This window comes from Pelodiscus sinensis, chromosome 1, assembly GCF_049634645.1.
Source record: "Pelodiscus sinensis isolate JC-2024 chromosome 1, ASM4963464v1, whole genome shotgun sequence".
NCBI classification, from domain to species: Eukaryota; Metazoa; Chordata; order Testudines; family Trionychidae; genus Pelodiscus; species Pelodiscus sinensis.
The window spans coordinates 223,189,397-223,210,314 of NC_134711.1; the positions used below are offsets into that span (position 1 = coordinate 223,189,397).

The 20,918-nt window shown below is 44.2% G+C and overlaps 1 long non-coding RNA gene across 1 annotated transcript in view; it reads left to right on the forward strand.

Annotated features, from left to right (window-relative positions):
• LOC142827028 (uncharacterized) overlaps positions 1–20,693 on the forward strand; it is a 39,797-nt gene extending 19,104 nt beyond the window's left edge. Inside the window, exon 3 of the long non-coding RNA XR_012901391.1 lies at positions 20,457–20,693. This is a non-coding gene — a long non-coding RNA (uncharacterized LOC142827028). The remainder of the gene's footprint in view (positions 1–20,456) is intronic.
• The last annotated feature ends 225 nt before the right edge of the window (positions 20,694–20,918 follow it).

Consider the following 20,918-nt stretch of genomic DNA (forward strand, 5'->3'; position numbering starts at 1 on the left):
TAATTGATAAGCCCAACCTTATCGGTTAATCATGTAGCTAACTCCACATTGACATCCCTAGAGAGAAGTCTAATGAGGAGAAAGATGACCCCTAGCCCCCACCTTAAAGACTGAGGCATCTCAACCAAACAGGAAGCTGGAAATCAAGCATTCCAACCACTAGGCCGTGCTGCCCGCCAAATGTCCTGTTACAGTTATCAGCCTTTACAAACACGTGCTGTGTCTTTGGTTGAAGCCTAAGGAGAGTAGTAGACCTCAAGAGGTCAAAGGCAGAAGGCAGCCCTGAGAGAAAGGGGTTTGCTGGGCACTGCCCAACTGTAAGAGAATGCTATGCTTGAGCATTCAGAATGTATGGTGTGATCACTGCAAATGCACTTAAAACCTTCCCTCCTCTCTGGTGTGTGGGAACAACAGAAACTATAATTACACAATCAGCTGCTATTTCTAAAGGGGCACAGTATATCATACGTTTTTTTCCTAGCATCATCTTCTCCACTGCGCACCACGCTGTATGCCAGAGTCTCTCCAATTTATGTAGGTCCAAGATATTGTAGAATTTTCCCCTTAATTATTGAGATCCAGATTTAAGTCTCTGCACTAAATCACCTATAGAAGTCTCAGAAAGATGGGCAACTGAAAGCTCCTCTCCCAGTCCAAGGGGAGAAGCCACTAAGCCCAAGGCTCAACTAAATTTGGGGGACAGCAGATGATCAACAAGAATGAGAATGAGAGTTCCAGGACCACACACAGGGATTTTGAGGGGCCATCAAACATAAACTCTGGACAGTGCTTACTGGTCTTCAAAAGTGTCTAAGAATCCAGTGCATGTGGCCCAGAGGAACTGTGCCTAGACGGCATGATTGAAGGGAGGTGCAGAAATAGGCCTCCCAGTTACACAGTGCCTCCCTGTCCAATATCCTCATCTTGGTTTTATATATTGTCTAGCACATGGAGGAGATTAACAAGGCAGTCCCATGACTTTGCGGGGTGACAATCCAGGTGCGCTTTCAAAATTCCAGCCTGGCCCTGACATCCTGAAAATGTAAATTGAATCATTCCACGAAATGTTTTGATGTTGATGAATTTGCATTTTCTGATTTAAAAAAAAAAAGCATTTTGACTAACATTTCCCAACCTGCTCTACTTTCAGCATTGCAGCATAGACTTCTGCCACTGGAACAATTCCATTAGCTGGCAGCTAGTATCCTTCAGCTTGCAGACTGCTTTCCTTCAGGCTGAGCAATCACGAGAGGGGTATGAAACCTTAGCATGAGTTATGCTGTAGTCAAAAGTTCACAACTGTGGAAGTGTTTTGATGCTTTATCAGTGCTGTAATTTTGGCTACATAACCAAATGTTTAAGGGCATAACAACTAATTAAATTGCTGTGTCTCCACAAGATTGGCAGAGCCAGCAAAGGGCAGGAGAGACTTGGGTAATAGAAAAGCCATACCATTGATTAAGCCCAGTTGGACAGCTTTCCTACCATGACTACTAAGCTTTCTTTTGAGGACAGCATAGATAATCATCTTAGAAGATTATTACAAGCAAGGAGACTGAGGATAAGGATTACAGATAGCTGCACTGGACTGCTGATGTTTTGAAAAGGAATGTGGTTCCACGTCTACTGGTAGTGAGGCTTAAACTCTAAGCTCCTGTTAAGAGTTATGAAGGAACTCTAGAAAATAAAATTAAGGTTGCTTTCATTCTCAGAGAGCACCATCACATTTCTTAGACCAGTGCCAGAATAACACTTGTTATGAAAAGGTGCTACTTTGTTAAATCCAAGGAGTTGTCGATGCATTTAGATTAATAAATCTGTCTTTCCACATATCACTTGCTGGAGACAAATATTACAACACAAAAATATTTACAGAAACAAACAATTCATGCAGAATAGGAGAGGTTTTTTTTAACTGATATAAATCTAAAGCAGGTTTAAGTAGAAAATGTGATTACATATAAAAAACCCAACAAAGCTGCCCATGAAAAATGAGGACTGATACTAATTTACCATGTAATTCATAGTGGATAAGGATAGATATGTTACTAGTATCAAAGTGACTAGGCTCATGAGAGTATGCAATGCTAATATGGAAGTAATTATGCAACTGAGCATACTAAATACAAAAGTGATGTTATTAGAAGCCTGAGCAGATGTAAACTGAATGGGGTGCATATGGAAATAACAGGGTGCTGAGCCTTTTTGCCAGACTCCTGGTTGCTTATTAAACATTGCACTGTCTGTCTGAAGGATTATGCAATATTGATATGCAGTAATTTCTTTTTCCTTGTGTTTTATCTTTCTCTTCTAAGCACTTCAAAATAGGGATGTAATTGTATAGACAATTAAATAATTAACCAATAAGCAAAAGCTTATAGATTAATGCTATAGACTACATGTATCCCCCCCCCCCCCCCCCGCCAGTAAATTTTTTAGCAGGCTGGCCAGCAGCCCAGTTCAGTCCTGGCTCACACTAAGTCCGGGATCTACCCCCGCTGTGGCTCTGCATTTAAAGTGTATTAGGAGCCAGGAGGGCAGGCAGCCCTGTTCAGTTACAGTTCCTGCTGGGTCCAGAAGCTCAGACTCATTTCTCCCAATCCCCCAGACAGGGGCAACTGCCACCCTGCAGTGCTGCCTCTTTTTCAGAGGCAGCAGCACAGGACGACAGCACAGTCCATGTTTTAGCCGGTTTTAAACTGGCTTCCGTCATGGACCAGATCCTGCCTGGCAACCTGTGCTGCTACATCTCATACATACACATCCTTTGTTCTCCTGTTACTTATCTTCTATATCGGGGTGGGGAACCTCAGGCCCAAGGGCTGGATGCAGCCCCTGGCTTGTCTGGATCTGGCCCCCAAGGCTCAGGGCTCTCCCCAGCATTAGGAAGTTTGGGCTGGCACTCAAGCCCCCTTGTTCCTTTGCTGCCCCATCGCAGGGCTAGCACACACAAAATCTACTAGCCTGGGTCCCCCTAGACCAGTGGTCCCCAATGTGGTGCCCGCAGGTGCCATGGCACCCGCCAGGCATTTATGTGCGCCTGTCGAGTGATCAGGGTCAGCCCAAGCCATTCTTGCGCTCCGGGCCCCGGGCGTGCGGCGCATGTGTGGGGCCAGCCCTGGGTGTGTGGCACATGTGTGGCCCTGCCCCGGGGCGCTCTGCAGCCCCAAAAGGTTGGGGACCACTGCCCTAGACTCTGGTGTGTGATGGGAATGTGGGGAGTGTCTGTCTCCTCAGTCAGGGGCCATGTCAGAGAAGGGTGCAGGGTTTTGTTTTTATTTTTGCTTCGCACTTGTGTGCAACCCCTGACTGATTTTTCTTTGGGTCAGTGGACCCCAACCCCCCAAAAATGTCACCACATACCCAGATAGACATGGCTAGTTATTTACAAATAGGTGACAGATGGAAATGGGGAGACGAATCCTGGAAAGGTGGTTCAATGTGCAAATTAAGGCTATATCCATACATGAGCTTTGTTGTGCCATACCCTTTCTTCTACCCAATTCCCTCATTCAAGTCCCTGAAACACATGTGAAGGATGTCACCTGGAGAGAAAGCTAGTGTGCCTGAGGATCGTATGTACATGCCTCTGTTGTGAATGACCGTGCACCCATGCTTCCATACAGTGTGAATGGGTGCAAGGGACATATACCAGGGCCTGAGTTTCAGTAGTCCTCCAGGCCTATTCCTGCAAGGCACTGAAGCATCTTTTTGACATTGAAACTCCCATGCCAAAGCAGTATGCTAATTAAAATTTAAAATATAAATGTTTCAAAACTGATTTGCAGCTACTTGTTAATTTACAGGCATACCTGCTGAACTGAGAAGATCCAATATACTCTTGGCATTCTTGACATTCTAGTATCTCCCCCAACAAAGTTAATTTCACATTTTAAATGAAAAAAAAATCCATGTTTTGGAGTGTCAACAATATATGTTAATTTAGGCTAAAAGCCTATTGATCAGAGAGATTAAACTTAATCGGACAGGGGACTGCAGACAGGGGAGTTGAGCAGAGGGAGTGACTGATGGTGATGAAGACCCGTAGCGCTTGTACCAGTACTTCTCCTGTCTCCTCCACCTGTGCCTGTATCCAGACAGAGAACCTGAGCATGGATGCCTCTACCCAGGTCCTGGTGTGGTCTTGCTGTATTTGTGGCTTGCAATTCCCACTGAGTGATCTCCAGGCTGGGGGAGACAACCGTTGTGAAAGGTGCCTGCTGGTGGAATCTCTCAGGCAGCAGGTGGGAGAGCTACAGGAGGAGGTGGCCAGGCTGAGGAGCATTCGAAGCCATGAGGAATTCCTGGACAGTATTCCTGTGGAGTCCACGGAGGTCACTGTCCTAGGATGTGGGACTGTTGACCAGCCACTTATGGAGGAGGCAGTGGTGCAGGGTGAGCACTGGCAGCTGGTTACTTCCGGCAGCAGGCAGTGTTCCACCCCTGCTCCTAACCCTCCCACTGTGTTGTTACATAACCGTTACACTTTACTTTCAGCAGGAGACAAGGAGTCACCCCCCACAGTGGAGGAGACCAGGCCTTGCACCACCAAGGTTGAGCAGTCTCCTGCCACCACTGCGAGGAGGAAACGTAGAGTAGTGGTGGTTGGAGACTCTCTTCTTAGGGGAACGGAGGCACCCATCTGTCGCCCTGACAGCTCATCTCGAGAGGTATGCTGTCTGCCAGGGGCCCGTATCCGAGATGTTAGGGAGGCATTGTCGAGGATTATCCGGCCCTCTGACTACTACCCCATGCTACTCATCCACGTGGGCACAAATGATACTGCCAGGTGTCACACTGAGCAGATCAAGTGTGACTACAGGGCTTTGGGAGTACGGGTGAAGGAGTTTGGAGCGCAGGTGGTATTCTCTTCTATCCTTCCTCTCAAAGGTAGGGGCCCGGGCAGAGAGAGGTGCATCCTGGAGGTGAATGCCTGGCTGCGACGATGGTGTCGCCAGGAGGGATTCGGCTTCCTTGATCATGGGGTGCTCTTCCAGGAAGGACTGCTTGGTGGAGATGGAGTTCACCTTTCCAGGAGCGGGAAGGCCTTGTTTGGACACAGACTGGCTAACCTTGTGAGGAGGGCTTTAAACTAGGTTTGTCGGGGGCAGGTGAGCAAAGCCCACAGGTAAGTGCTGAATGTGCGGGACTGGGAGATGGGTTGGAAATGGGGGGGACTACGGCCTATAATGGCAAGGAGAAAGGAGGGTCAGGGCACAACAGGGAGGCAAGATCAAATCAGTATCTTAGATGCCTATATACAAATGCGAGAAGTATGGGTAATAAGCAGGAAGAACTGGAATTGCTAACCAATAAATACAACTATGATATCATTGGTATTACAGAAACCTGGTGGGATGGGACGCATGATTGGAATATTGGTATGGAAGGGTACGGCTTGCTCAGGAAGGACAGACAGGGAAAAAAGAGAGGAGGGGTTGCCTTGTATATTAAAAATGTACACACTTGGACTGAAGTGGAGATGAACATAGGAGATAGCTGTGTAGAGAGTCTCTGGGTTAAGCTAAAAGGGGTAAAAAATGAGGGTGATATCATGCTAGGAGTCTACTACAGGCCACCTAGCCAGGTGGAAGAGGTGGATGAGGCCTTTTTTAAACAATTAACAAAACTATCCAAAGCCCAAGATTTGGTGGTGATGGGGGACTTCAACTATCCAGACATATGTTGGGAAACTAACACAGCGAGGCACAGGCTATCCAATAAGTTTCTGGACTGCATTGGAGACAACTTTCTGTTTCAGAAGGTTGAAAGAGCTACCAGAGGAGAAGCTGTTCTGGATTTGGTTTTAACAAATAGGGAGGAACTAGTTGAGAACTTGAAAGTGGAAGACAGTATAGGGGACAGTGATCACGAAATAATAGAGTTCATGATCTTAAGGAAAGGTAGAAGGGACACCAGCACTACTGAGGTTATGGATTTCAGGAAGGCAGATTTTGATAAGCTCAGAGAACTTGTAGGTAAGGTCCCATGGGAAGCAAGACTGAAAGGAAAAACAACTGAGGAGAGTTGGAAGTATTTCAAAGGGACGTTGTTAAGGGCCCAAAAGCAAACAATTCCGCTGTGTAGGAAAGATAGAAAATATGGCAAAAGACCAGCTTGGCTTAACAAGGAGATCTTGCATGATCTCAAAATAAAAAAGGAGTCATATAAAAAATGGAAACTAGGACAACTAACAAAGGATGAATATAGGCAAGCAACACGGGAATGCAGGGGCAAGATTAGAAAGGCAAAGGCACAAAATGAGATCAAACTAGCTACAGGCATAAAGGGAAACAAGAAGACCTTTTATAAATACATTAAAAGCAAGAGGAAGACCAAGGACAGGGTAGGCCCACTGCTTAGCGAGGAGGGAGAAGCAGTAACAGGGAACTTGGAAATGGCGGAGATGCTCAATGACTTCTTTGTTTCGGTCTTCACCGAGAAGTCTGGAGGTGTGCCTAACGTAGTGAATACAAGCAGAGAGAGGGTAAGTTTAGAAGACAGGATACACAAAGAACAAGTTAAAAATCACTTAGGAAAGTTAGATGTCAGCAAGTCACCAGGTCCTGATGAAATGCATCCCAGGATACTCAAGGAGCTGATAGAGGAGGTATCTGAGACTTTAGCTATGATCTTTGAAAAATCATGGCAGACAGGGGAGATTCCAGAAGACTGGAAAAGGGCAAATATTGTGCCCATCTATAAAAAGGGGAATAAGAACAACCCAGGAAATTATAGACCGGTCAGTTTAACGTCTGTCCCAGGGAAGATAATGGAGCAGGTAATTAAGGAAATCGTATGCAAACACTTGGAAAGTAATAAAGTGATAGGGAATAGCCAGCATGGGTTTGTGAAGAACAAGTCATGCCAAACTAATCTGATAGCTTTCTTTGATAAGATAACGAGCCTTGTGGATAAGGGAGAAGCGGTGGATGTCATATACCTAGACTTTAGTAAGGCATTTGATACGGTCTCGCATGATATTCTTATTGATAAACTAGGCAAATATAACTTAGATAGGGCCACGATAAGGTGGGTGCATAATTGGCTGGATAACCGTAGTCAGAGAGTTGTTGTTAACGGTTCTAAATCCTGCTGGAAAGGGATAACAAGTGGAGTTCCTCAAGGGTCTGTTTTGGGACCCGTACTATTCAATATCTTCATCAATGATGTAGATATTGGGATAGAGAGTACTCTTATTAAGTTTGCAGATGATACCAAACTGGGTGGGGTTGCGACTTCTTTGGAGGATAGGGACATAATTCAAAATGACCTTAGCAAGTTAGAGAAATGGTCAGAGGTAAACAGGATGAGGTTTAATAAAGAGAAATGCAAAGTGCTCCACTTAGGAAGGAACAATCAGTTCCATACATACAAGATGGGAAGCGACTGTCTAGGAAGGAGCATGGCGGAAAGGGATCTAGGGGTCATAGTGGACCACAAGTTGAATATGAGTCAACAGTGTGATGCTGTTGCAAAAAAAGCAAATATGATTCTAGGTTGTATCAACAGGTGTGTTGTAAGCAAAACTCGTGAAATCATTCTGCCGCTCTATTCTGCACTAGTTAGGCCTCAGCTGGAGTACTGTGTCCAGTTCTGGGCGCCACATTTCAAGAAAGATGTGGAGAAATTGGAAAGGGTACAGAGAAGAGTGACAAGAATGATTAAAGGTCTAGAGAACATGACCTATGAAGCCAGGCTTCATGAACTGGGCTTGTTTAGTTTGGAAAAAAGAAGATTAAGGGGGGACATGATAGCGGTTTTCAAATATCTAAAAGGGTGTCACAAGGAGGAAGGCGAAAATTTGTTCCTCTTGGTTTCGGAGGACAGGACAAGGAGTAATGGGCTTAAAGTGCAGCAGGGGAGGTTTAGATTGGACATTAGGAAAAAATTCCTAACTGTCAGGGTGTTCAAATATTGGAATAAATTGCCAAGGGAGGTGGTGGAATCTCCCTCTCTGGAGATATTTAAGAACAGGTTAGATAGACATCTGTCAGGGATGGTGTAGACGGAGCTTGATCCTGCCTTGAGGGCGGGAGGCTGGACTCGATGACCTCTCGAGGTCCCTTCCAGTCCTATTATTCTATGATTCTATGATTCTATGAATGTACAGGAGTATGTGTTTTAAAGCTTCTACATATGGCAAAGGATAATAGATTAAAGAAATATATTTGATTATATGAACATGAAGTCATTTATCAAGACTATTTTAATTCAATAGGAAATCACAGAAAGAGTACCAGATTTTAATCAGACTGCTCCTGAAAGTCAGTCTTGCCTGTTTAGGGCTGTGTCCAGACTCAGGGTTTTTTTTTTAAAAAGTAGCCTTTTTTCGAAAAAACTTCCCCTGCGTCCAGACTCAAGCCGCGTTCTTTCAAAATTAATTAGAAAGAACGCGGCTTTTCTTTTGATGGCGGTAAACCTCATTTCACGAGGAAGAACGCCTTCTTTCGAAAGTTCCTCTTTCGAAAGAAGGCGTTCTTCAATGTAAATAGGGCTTCTTCAAAAGAGAGCATCCAGACTCACTGGATGCTTTCTTTCGAAAAAGCAAGCCGCTTTTTCGAAATTTCTCCGTGCAGTCTAGACACTCTCTTTCGAAAGAGGCTCTTTCGAAAGATGCTTTCGAAAGAGCCTCTTTTGAAAGAAGCCTGCAGTCTAGACATAGCCAAAGTGATCAGATATTTAGTCAGTGATTTTTTTAAAGAAATCTGTAAGATTTCACATAGAATAGTTTATCTGTTTCTACCAAAACATTTTCAGTGAATGTAAAAATTATTCAAGTTTTAAAATTGTGGGTACATGATTTCCAGAACATGATTTAGTTTCCATATGGATCCAAGGACATGTGGTTAAAGAGCTAAAGACACCACATCACCAACAAATGTGCCATGATATATAACTGATTCTGAACAAAGAACGGTTACTTATCCCATAGTAGCTGTTTTTATTCAAGATGTTATAGTCAATGTGGATCCCACTGTCAGTGCCTTATGCACATGAGTGTGTCATCTTTTGAAAAACAGTATCCTTGGGACCATTTTCCCTGTTTCCTCATACTTCTTTGTGAGGGCATAAAAGGGAAACTGCAATATTTATCAGAGGGGTAGCCGTGTTAGTCTGAATCTGCAAAAGCGACGAGAGACTTATAGACTAACTGAAGTGTAGGAGCATAAGCACATCTGACGAAGTGGGTCTTTGCCCACGAAAGCTTATGCTCCTACACTTCAGTTAGTCTATAAGGTGCCACAGGACTCCTCGTCGCTTTTGCAATATTTATAGAGAACACAGGAGACGTTTAGCATGAGATGTCAGACATACACAGTCTATACTAGTCAAGCTTTAGATCATTTGTTAGTGGCCTGAAGAGACTGGGACTTTTCCGCTGGGAGGGAGGTTTTCACTGACTGAAAGTTGGCTATTGTCCCTCAGAACTCTTATTGTCCCTCGGAACTAGACTGCTGGCACTGAACATTAAAAAGGCTGTAGAGCAGTTTTTAAACTAAGAGATGGGGAAAAGCCGATTGGTGCAGAGATGCACATAAATCGGAGGGAGACTTCTCTTAGAGGAGAATCCATTGATAGAGATTCTCTAAGCTGTAGTCAGAAAGAGAGGAGGTTAGAAGACAAACCGTGGGCCAGAGTAGACAAACAACCGCATATAAAGGAATCCAATGCACCAGAGAAGGGCAGACAAATAAACAGTGGCAAATTTTTAAAGTGCTTCTACACAAATGCTAGAAGTCTGACTAATAAGAAGGGTGAACTAGAGTACCTCGTATTAAATGAGGAGATTGACATAATAGGCATCACTGAAACCTGGTGGAATGAGGAAAATCTGTGGGACGCAATCATACCGGGATATAAAATATATCGGAAGGAGAGAGCAGGCTGTATGGGTGGTGGAGTGGCACTATATGTGAAAGATAATGCAGAATCAAATGAAATAAAAATTTTAAATGAATCAACATGTTCAATAGAATCGCTATGGATAGTAATTCCATGCTCCAATAATAAGAATTTATCAGTAGAGATATATTATCTACCACCTGACCAGGACAGCGATACTGACATTGAAATGCTAAGGGAGATTAGAGAGGCTACCAAAATAAAGAACTATATAATAATGGGGGATTATAATTATCCCCAGATTGAATGGGTACATGTCACCTCAGGAAGAGAAGCAGAGAGAAAATTTCTCAATGGCTTAAATCACTGCTTCTTGGAGCAGCTGGTACAGGAACCCACAAGGGGAGAGGCAATTTTTGATTTAGTCCTGAGTGGAGTGCAGGATCAGATCCAGGAGATAACTGTTGCAGGACCGCTTGGGAATAGTGACCATAATATAATAACATTTAACATTCCTGTGGTGGGAAGAACACCTCAGTAGTGCAGCAGTCTGGCATTTAATTTCAAAAAGGGGAATTATGCAAAAATGAGGAGGTTAGTTAAACAGAAATTAAAAGGCACAGTGGCTAGAGCCAAATCCCTGAAAGCTGCATGGAAACTTTTTAAAGACACCATAATAGAGGCCCAACTTAAATGTATACCCAAATTAAAAAACATAGTAAAAGACCTGAAAAAGAGTCATCATAGCTTAAGCACCATATAAGCAGTGAGGGACAAAAAGGCATCTTTCAAGAAATAGAAAGTAACATAAACACTGTCAAATCAAGTGTAAAAATTTATTAATTTAAGCAAAAAAAATTGTTGTAGGAATAGCTTGCCAAAAACTCAAAAAGAAATAGCAAAATGTTTGTTAAGTACATTATAAGCAGGAAGCCTGCTAAAAACCCCATGGTCCCCTAGACGATCGAGATGTAAAAGGAGCAATCAAAGAAGATAAAGCCATTGCGGAGAAACTAAATGATTTCTTTGCTTCAGTCTTCACAGCTTAGGACGTTAGGGAGATTCCCAAATATGCACCGTCCTTTGTGGGTGATGAATCTGAGGAGCTGTCCTGGATTGAAGTGTCAGTAGAGGAGGTTTTGAAACAAAAAGAAAAACTTAACATTAACAAATCACCGGGACCGGATGGCATTCATCCAAGGGCTCTGAAAGAACTCAAATGGGAAATTGCGGAACTATTATCTGTTGCGTATAACCTATCCTTTAAATCGGCTTCCGTACCTTATGACTGGAAGGTAGCTAATGTGACACCAATATTTTAAAAGGACTCTAGAGGCGATACTGGCAATTACAGACCTGTAAGTCTAACTTCGGTGCCGGGCAAATTAGTTGAAACAATAGTAAAGAATAAAATTGTCAGGCACATAGCAGAACATAATTTGTTGGACAAAAGTCAACATGGTTTCTGTAAAGGGAAATCCTGTCTTACTAAGCTGTTCTTTGAAGGGGTTAACAAACATGTGCACAAGGGGGATCCAGTAGATATAGTATACTTGGATTTTCAGAAAGCCTTTGACAAGGTGTCAGCTGACGGTCAGGGCTCCCTATATCTGTCCCTTAAGACTGGCTGAAGTTCTTTGAAATTGTGCTTGGTTCTGTTACAGCAACTGAAGGAGTCAGGTTAAAGCTTAAACAGTTACAGGTTTATTGAGGAAGCTTATAAATCATATGGTTGCAATGGCTATTGTTCTATTTCTTAACTACTAGCAAAATATAGATCTTAAAAATGGTTACAAAGAAGATAAAGATAGAAAAATAGAAATAATGGTACCAAGTAACAGCTTACTCTTTCTATGTGTACACTTAAGACAGAGGACCACATCCAGGTATAATTTTTACCCCCTTCAGTGCCTCTCGACTCCAGCATGTCATGCCAGGGCCGGTCCCTCAATTCCTAGGAAAGATGAAAATACGAGGTGGGCGTCCCCATAGAACCTCGGGAGGTCAAATACCTAACCTGACCAGCAGGTAGAGGGTAGAATGACACTCAAAGTGAGTGTGTGCTGGACCTATCTTATATACCAATGGGGTCACGTATTTCTCTTTCTTATCTGTCATGCCAAATGGGGCTGGTCTGTCTTTTGTGTGACCAGTTCTTACAAGGGAGTTGTGAACTTAATTTACACTTGTAAGAGAGATAACTAAATTGGAATTACTGAGGATTCTTTTTTCAGTGGGAAATTCCTCTCCCAGGGACTGTGTGTGTGTTCGAATCAACATAGGTGCCAGCCGGGGGCAGTTCTCGCAGCCTCGAGACCAGCTTGTTGACTTAATCGCTCTCTCTCCACATATTTGTTTTAGCTCCTCAGGATCATATGAGCCAGCATAGATTATGCTGATATTATTGGTCCTTCTCTGTCCTGTATGCTTCAGGAACCTCAGAGAGGCAAATAAGATGGATGTTATGGGGGTTAGTCTGTCTGGCTACATTCCACCCCCTGATACGACACACCACGTCCCAGGAATGCAAGATGGTGGCTTGCCAGTACCTCTTGCCCACCTTGGAGGAATCTAAAAGTACCCAATGGCCTGATTAGAGGGTTTAGGATCTAGGAATTGACTAGGGACCTTTCCTGGTGCTGTGTATCGAATGTGCACACAAGAGATAGCTACATTAACTAGGCATTGCACAATACATAGGGTTATGCAGAAAAGGAGTACAACAATCAAAACAATTAAAACAGTGGTCGTAATAGAGTGTAGGAAAGGAGTTAAGGAAAGTTTTAGCTGTTGGGCTAACCAAGTTAGCCATGAGTTATTTACATTTTTAGTTACAGCATGTCTTATCCCACACCATCCGTTGCCACTTCCCTTGCCTCCCCCCAAAGTTATTTTGAGGACTGCGGTAGTCGCTGTCATCGAACCATACCGGTCCCCATCTGAAGATGTCACTCTTGTTTCACCAGTCATTTGGGCTGAGAGGGACAAACTCAATTCCCAGTCCAGTGGAGGAGTCAAGTGAGGTGTTCTGGTACAGCGGTAGCAGTTGGGATGAGGAAGAAGACCATGGCGAGTTGGAGTGCCATGTCTCATTTCAATAGTTTGTAACTAACAACAGTGGTTGCAAGCGCTACAACAGCAAGCGGTATATATATATATACAAAAGTTCATGGTGGTTTCCTGGATCCACACCAGCATTGGGAGGGATCCATCCCACTGGATCACTGTTCAGGGATATTGCCTCAGTTTGCTGTGATAAAACATAAGGTTTGCCGGTCTTGGATACAATCCAAGCCTCAGTAATGGTTATTGGTGTTAGCCCAGCGTCTGCAGTGGTCCAGACTCCTTTTCCCGTGTAGGAGTGCAGTATGTGGGTTTGTGTCCCCAAACTGGGGTATTGGGACAAGGGCTATTAAGTGGTTTAGTCCCATGACTGTAAACAACCCTGTTGCCACTGGGGTTGAGTAAGCAAAACCAATTCCTGAAACAATTTCCACTCCAGTTAAAAAATACTTCCACCCTTGCTTACTGGTGGGTAGTGTACTAATATAATCTACTTGCCAGGTTGCCCATAGTGCTTTTCCATCTCTTAGTCTGGCAAACCATTGCCCTTCTGCTATACGTTTCCCGAGTTCAGCACATAGGGTGCAAGCTTGTACCAGATCTTTGGCTTGTTTGTGGATGATAGGCCACCCCCTGGCATGTGCCTGCCGCACCAGCTCATCATTTCCTGTGTGTCCCAAGGTTTCATGTAGCCAAATGTACAGGCGTTCCCAATCCAGCTGGGCAGCAAAAATTTGTACTGCTGCATCTGCTAGGTTATTTAGCTGTGCAGTCAGGGTGTTATTCTTTTGGTGAGCTGTCACATGACCTATGCTTAAGGCATGTGGGGTTGCATGCTGGTATATCCATTTCCAATATTCCAATCTCCAAACAGGCTTTCCTATTTCCCAGTTATTATTCTTCCAATTAGTTATCCACTGGGTGGCTCCAGCCCATACAGCATAGGAGTTAGTGTAGATGGTACTGGCCTCTGCCTCACAAGCTAATTGATTGCTGCCAGCTCTGCAAGCTGAGCTGTTCCTTCTATGTTTGTGGTCAGGGATGCAGTGGATGTGTCTGCTGAAACAGCAACAGCCTTCCCTGTCCACTTTCATTTGAAATAGCCAGGCAGCCTGTATTCACATATAATGTTGAATTTAAAAGCAAGCCAAAAGTGCTATCAGCTCAGCCTTGAAAGAAAAAAACAGTTAAGTTTCAAAGCTTGAATTTCTAAACTAATAATTTGGTCTCTAGAAAGTTAAATGTCCTTAAGAGTTGAATGTCCAACAGAAGCACTAACTAATTTGTGCCTTGTCTGTTTGCAATTTTAAGCAAGAGGACATTATCCAAAATAAAATAAAACTAGTTCATTTGAAACCTACAAAATAGTGTTACAATATATAGAGCTAATTCCTTTATGCAGTTAACCAATTAAGTTTCAGTAGAATCCCTAATTTTCCTTTGCAGATTTAACAAAAGTGTCCATAGACAAAATGTTTACATTTGATTGTTTCTTTGCATAGATGGTTTGCACAGTGCTTAAGGAAGAGAAGAGGCTGCAAAGAACGAGGTGTCATTTTTAAAACAAGATTTCCCTCACCTATTACAACCATCACTTAATTCCTTCCACACTCCCATGGAGTCCACCTTTTATCTTCACATTCCCTCAAATCACTTGCTTTGTCCTTTCAAAGAAAATGTCTCTAATTCCTAGTAACTTTCCAATGTCTGCTCTACTTTCCTTATTCCTTCAACTATGCCCATAGGGCTCCAAACTTTTTGCCTTCTCCTTCTTATGGTCCATCCTAATTCCTGCTAAATGACTTTTCCCAATGAGACAGATTTGTCTACTATTAATTTGGTAAGGAGGGTGAGCTTGTTCACTAAACCTCATACCTCCTGGTCCTTTTCTTAAGCATATTCCTGAGGGAAGAAAAATAAATACATCTGAGAGTTGCTTTAACTCTCAGCACCCATCCTTAAGGGAATCTAGCTCTGTCTGGGTACTGAGGGGCATGCATTTCTACCTCTCTACGTCTGCAGCAGAGGCTTTTACATTTTGCAGTTTCATGTTTGAATTCTTATATCAGTCAATTTTGAAGAACACCTCTTTACAGGTTTTCCACAGAAGACAAAAGCTGCAGCTGTTTCCCTCTCCATTGGGTTTACATATCCACAGGTAGTTAGCCAATTTGTCTTCTAGGTCTGAAATTGTATGGACAAGCAGTTAACACTTGATCAGACCAAGGGCTATGCCCAAATCTTTGCAAGATTTTGTTCAAAAAGGGGTAACATCTTTTACAAATGCCAATTTCTCAGTCTTCTCTCTGCCTTCTTAAAAGACTGCTTACATTTAAACTTTTCAAGTATATCCAACCTCTTACTGGGACTAAAACAGCAATACCAATACAGGCAGTCCCCGGGTTACGTACAAGATAGGGAATGTAGGTTTGTTCTTAAGTTGAATCTGTATGTAAGTCGGAACTGGCATCAGCCGCTGCTGAAACTGATCAGTTTCAACAGCCGCTGAATCTGGACACCAGTTCCACTTACATACAGATTCAAGGTAAGAACACCAGGCGTCCCCAAGTCAGCTGCTGCTGAAACTGATCAGCAGCTGATTCCAGGAAGCCCAGGGCAGAGCAACTCTGCCTCGGGCTTCCTGTAGTCAGCCGCTGGTCAGTTTCAGCAGCAGCTGACTTTGGGATGCCTGGGGCAGAGCAGCTCGGGTGCTGCTGGCTTGGTTCAGTAGAGCGGCCGCTCCTCGGAGCTACTGGACCAACCCAGCAGCACCCCAGCTGCTCTGCCCCAGGCATCCTGATTCAGCCACTGCTGAAACTGATCAGCAGCTGAATCAGGACGCCTGGGGCAGAGCAGCTGGGGTGCTGCCGGGTTGGTCCAGTAGCGCCAAGGAGCGGTGCTGTGGGACCAACCGGCAGTGCCCCACCTGCTCTACCACAGGCCCCCGGCTTTGCTCCACGTCTCCCTGGTCTGCTGGGGGGGCACTAGCTGCATCCCGCCCCCCCCCAGCAGACCAGGGAGACGTGGAGCAAAGCCGCGGAGGACCCGGGCCGAACCGTGGCGCTTCCAGATCAGCGCCGCGGTCCGGCCCGGGTCCTCCGCGGCTTTGCTCAGCGTCTCCCTCGTCTGCAGACCAGGGAGACGCTGAACAAAGCGGCGGAGCACCCGGGGCCGGACCCGCGCCGCTTCCAGCTGATCTGGAAGCGGCCGCGGGTCAGGCCCCGGGTGCTCCGCCGCTTTGTTCAGCATCTCCCTGGTCTGCAAACCAGGGAGACGCTGAACAGAGCGGCGGAGCACCCGGCAGGACCCGCGCCGCTTCCAGCTGATCTGGAAGCGGCCGCAGGTCCGGCCACCGGTGCTCCGCCGCTTTGTTCAGCATCTCCCTGGTCTGCTGGCTCCGCCAGCAGACCAGGGAGACGGGGAGCAGCTTTTCTCGCCCCGGAGAAGGCGGGCTGCGGGACCAGGCGTCCCGCTGCTCTAGTTCTCCAGGGTGAGAAATCCCCGTTCGTAACTGCGGATCCGACATAAGTCAGATCCGCGTAACTCGGGGACTGCCTGTACCTCCTTTTTCTTTCTTTCTGGAGGGCTACAATTTGAACTTTCTGATCTCAGGTAGTTTGCTAATCAAACTTAGCTATTACCTGCAAAGCTTCTTTGTGCTGCCAGCTAGGGCATTTACATCACAAAGGAAATCACAACCTGTTGTGGCTCTTGGAGCTTTCACAGCATTTTAGTTTGTTTGCAGTTTTTACTCATTCTATAGTGTACATGGCATGTTACAGGAAAATGTGCAATCTTTGTTTACAACACTACTTAGCCACATTAAACTTTGCATAGAATGTAACTCTTTCTTTATGCTTACAGTTTTCCTGTACCTTCATTAAACAACTTGGACTAAAATGGTCTTACTGAAAATAAAACAAACCAATTTGTTTTAAACCTACAAACAAACAAGATTACTGGACCTTAAAACTTCATATTATTTACACTATATATATATATATATATCTACACACAGATACATATACATTCTCTCTGAACCTTTCTTACACTATTTCTACATAGCTGTACAACAATTACATTCCCTTTTTATTCAATGGGGTAGTTCAGTTCCAATAGAACCCCCTCCCTTTAGAGTTCTTTTAGCAGTCTCTCTAATCAACTGTTCAGATTTGAATCAAATTTGCCTGGATTATTTACAGACATTCCTTTGGAAAAAGGGCCCTTTTTTCCTTCAGAATGGCTGCAAAGAAACCACAATTTTCTAGCTACACCATTTTAGCATTTGCACAACTGCATTTGCTCTCCATTCTCTGCAGAGTTTAAATTCTCTGTGTTTTTCTTTCTTAAAACACTTTCTTATCTCTAAAATAAAAACTGGCCTTGTTTCAGATATTACTCTTGTAAGTATGTTTTAAGGGTTTAGATTTCCAGTACTTACTGCCTTTTTCTCAGTTCTACCACAAGGCTTTCAATCCTATCTGTAACCTGCCTGCTTGTCTGGGCCTGATCCTGTTTTCCATTTCTGCCTGCTTGTCTGGGCCTGATCCTGTTTCCTTGCTAAATGGAAAGTGGCTCCTTTCCACAGACTCAGGCTTTGTCCCATTCTTTAGCTTGCAGGCAGTTCTATACTTACAGAACTGCACCCACAACTCCTCAGGATTTCCCCAATCCTTTTCTAACATTTCTCTATCCCATTTTGGGTTGCCCCAACCTTCCTGGGCAAACCCTTTCTCTATACCACTAAAATCCATGTCTATCATGACAGGCTTCATGTTGCTGTATGTGAACCAGTAGCACAATCCTGCCGACTACGCCAATTCTGTCAGCCGACGGTCAGGGCTCCCTATATCTGTCCCTTAAGACCGGCTGAAGTTCTTTTAAATTGTGCTTGGTTCTGTTACAGCAACTGAAGGAGTCAGGTTAAAGCTTAAACAGTTACAGGTTTATTGAGGAAGCTTATAAATCATATGGTTACAATGGCTATTGTTCTATTTCTTAACTACTAGCAAAATATAGATCTTAAAAATGGTTACAAAGAAGATAAAGATAGAAAAATAGAAATAATGGTACCAAGTAACAGCTTACTCTTTCTATGTGTACACTTAAGACAGAGGACCACATCCAGGTACAATTTTTACCCCCTTCTGTGCCTCTCGACTCCAGCATGTCAGGCCAGGGCCGGTCCCTCAATTCCTAGGAAAGACGAAAATACGAGGTGGGCGTCCCCATAGAACCTCGGGAGGTCAAACACCTAGCTTGACCAGCAGGTAGAGGGTAGAATGACACTCAAAGTGAGTGTGTGCTGGACCTATCTTATATACCCATGGGGTCACGTATTTCTCTTTCTTGTCTGTCCTGCCAAATGGGGCTGGTCTGTCTTTTGTGAGACCAGTTCTTACAAGGGAGTTGTGAACTTAATTTACACTTGTAAGAGAGATAACTAAATTGGAATTACTGGGGATTCTTTTCTCAGTGGGAAATTCCTCTCCCAGGGACTGTGTGTGTGTTCGAATCAACATAGGTGCCAGCCGGGGGCAGTTCTCGCAGCCTCGAGACCAGCTTGTTGACTTAATCACTCTCTCTCCACATATTTGTTTTCAGCTCCTCAGGATCATATGAGCCAGCATAGACTATGCTGATATTATTTCTCCTTCTCTGTCCTGTATGCTTCAGGAACCTCAGAGAGGCAAATAAGATGGATGTTATGGGGGTTAGTCTGTCCGTCTACACAAGTTCCCTCACCAAAGGCCCTTGTGTAAATTACATTGTCATGGGATAAGAGGGAAGGTCCTTTCGTGGATTGAGAACTGGTTAAAAGACAGGAAACAAAGGATAGGAATAAATGGTAAATTTTCAGATTGGAGAGGGGTAACTAGTGGTGTCCCCCAAGGGTCAGTCCTGGGACCAATCCTTTTTAACTTATTCATAATTGATCTGGAGAAATGGGTAAGCAGTGAGGTAGTAAAGTTTGCAGATGATACAAAACTGTTTAGGATAGTCAAGACAGAAGCAGACTGTGAGGAACTCCAAAAAGATCTCATCAAACTGAGTGATTGGGCAACAAAATGGCAAATGAAATTTAATGTGGATACATGTAAAGTAATGCACATCGGGAAAAATAACCCCAACTATACGTACAGTATGATGGGGGCTAATTTGGCTATGACAAATCAGGAAAGAGATCTTGGAGTAATCGTGGACAGTTCTCTGAAAACTTCCACACAGTGTGCAGCAGCGGTCAAAAAGGCAAATAAGATGCTAGGAATTATTAGGAAAGGGATAGAAAATAAGACCCAGAATATCTTACTGCCTCTGTATAAAACTATGGTACACCCACATCTTGAATACTGCATACAGATGTGGTCTCCTCACCTCAAAAAAGATATTTTGGCCTTGGAAAGAGTTCCGAAAAGGGCAACTAAAATGATTAGGGGTTTGGAACGGGTCCCATATGAGGAGAGATTAAAGCGACTAGGACTTTTCAGTTTAGAAAAGAGGAGACTGAGAGGGGATATGATAAAGGTCTATAAAATCATGAGTGGTGTGGAGAGGGTGAATAAAGAAAAGTTATTTATTAGTTCTCATAATAGAAGAACTAGAGGACACCAAATGAAATTAATGGGTAGCAGGTTTAAAACTAATAAAAGAAAGTTCTTCTTCACACAGCGTTTAGTCAACCTGTGGAACTCCTTGCCAGAGGAGGCTGTGAAGGCTAGGACTATAACAGAGTTTAAAGAGAAGCTAGATAATTTCATGGAGGTTAGGTCCATAAAAGGCTATTAGCCAGGGGATAGAAATGGTGTCCCTGGCCTCTGTTTGTCAGAGGCTGGAGAAGGATGGCAGGAGACAAATTGCTTGATCATTTTCTTTGGTCCACCCTCTCTGGGGCACCTGGTGCTGCCCACTGTCAGCAGACAGGCTACTGGGCTAGATGGACCTTTGGTCTGACCCAGTATGGCCATTCTTATCTTCTTATGTAAAATGATGGGAGCAGCAGGGTAACATCTTGAATCTGAGAAGGTTTATGTCATTTGCTAAGTTTATTCAGGTTGATAATAAGATTAAGAAAATCAGGGAATAGAAGCATCTTTCCCCGTATTCAACTGGCATGTCCTCAGTGGTTTCTAGACGCAGGGTCAACAAAATTGTTCACGTGCTCCACAGCTGGGATCTAAAATGTCGGCAGTCAGTTTAATCGAAGGAATCCTCCCTGATGAAGGGGAAGCCTACCAGGATGTTCCCAGGGTCAGTCCACCATTGTAGCAATGTAAGGATCATTGAGGAGATGGTAACGAACTTCTCCCAGTGGTCCTTGGAGTGGAAATAGGTCATCATCAGGCATTGCTGCAGAGGTCACATCTGGAGTTCGGTATAGCATACTATGTACATTCATGCTACTGTGTGACCCAGGAAATGAGGAAACTTCCTGATGTCCTGAATCTCTCCAGTGGCAGGAACGTTCTGGTGCAGGTTGAGTCAAGCACTTCTCTGATGAACTCTATCCTCTGTTCCGGAGCTAATGTGGATTTTTTGTTGTTCATCAGCAGGCCAAGGTAACAGCACATACCCAGCAACATCGCAACATCTCTTTGGAGCTGCCTTTAATGAGCCAGTCGTCGAGGTACTGATAGAGCTGGCTGGATACCCCGACATTTGAGATAAGCAGGCACTACTGACATGCATGTGGAAAATACCTGTGATGCTGTTACTAGACCAAAAAGGAGGACTGCAAACTAATAATGGTTGGGACTTACTGTAAACTGGCAACGTAAAAGTATGCATCTTTCAGATCCAGATCAGTGTATCAGACTCCTGGCAAGGGTGCCATTTCGGGCGTCTGGGGGGGCAGCAACCATGTTCTGCAGAATGCAGCTGGCTTTTCATCCCTTCCCCGGATGCTTAGGGAGTGAAGGGAAAGTGCTTGCATTCTGTGCATGCCTCTCCCACAGAATGCAAACACTTTCCCCTTACTCCTGTCCTGCCCCTCCACCACTCCTGAAAGCAGC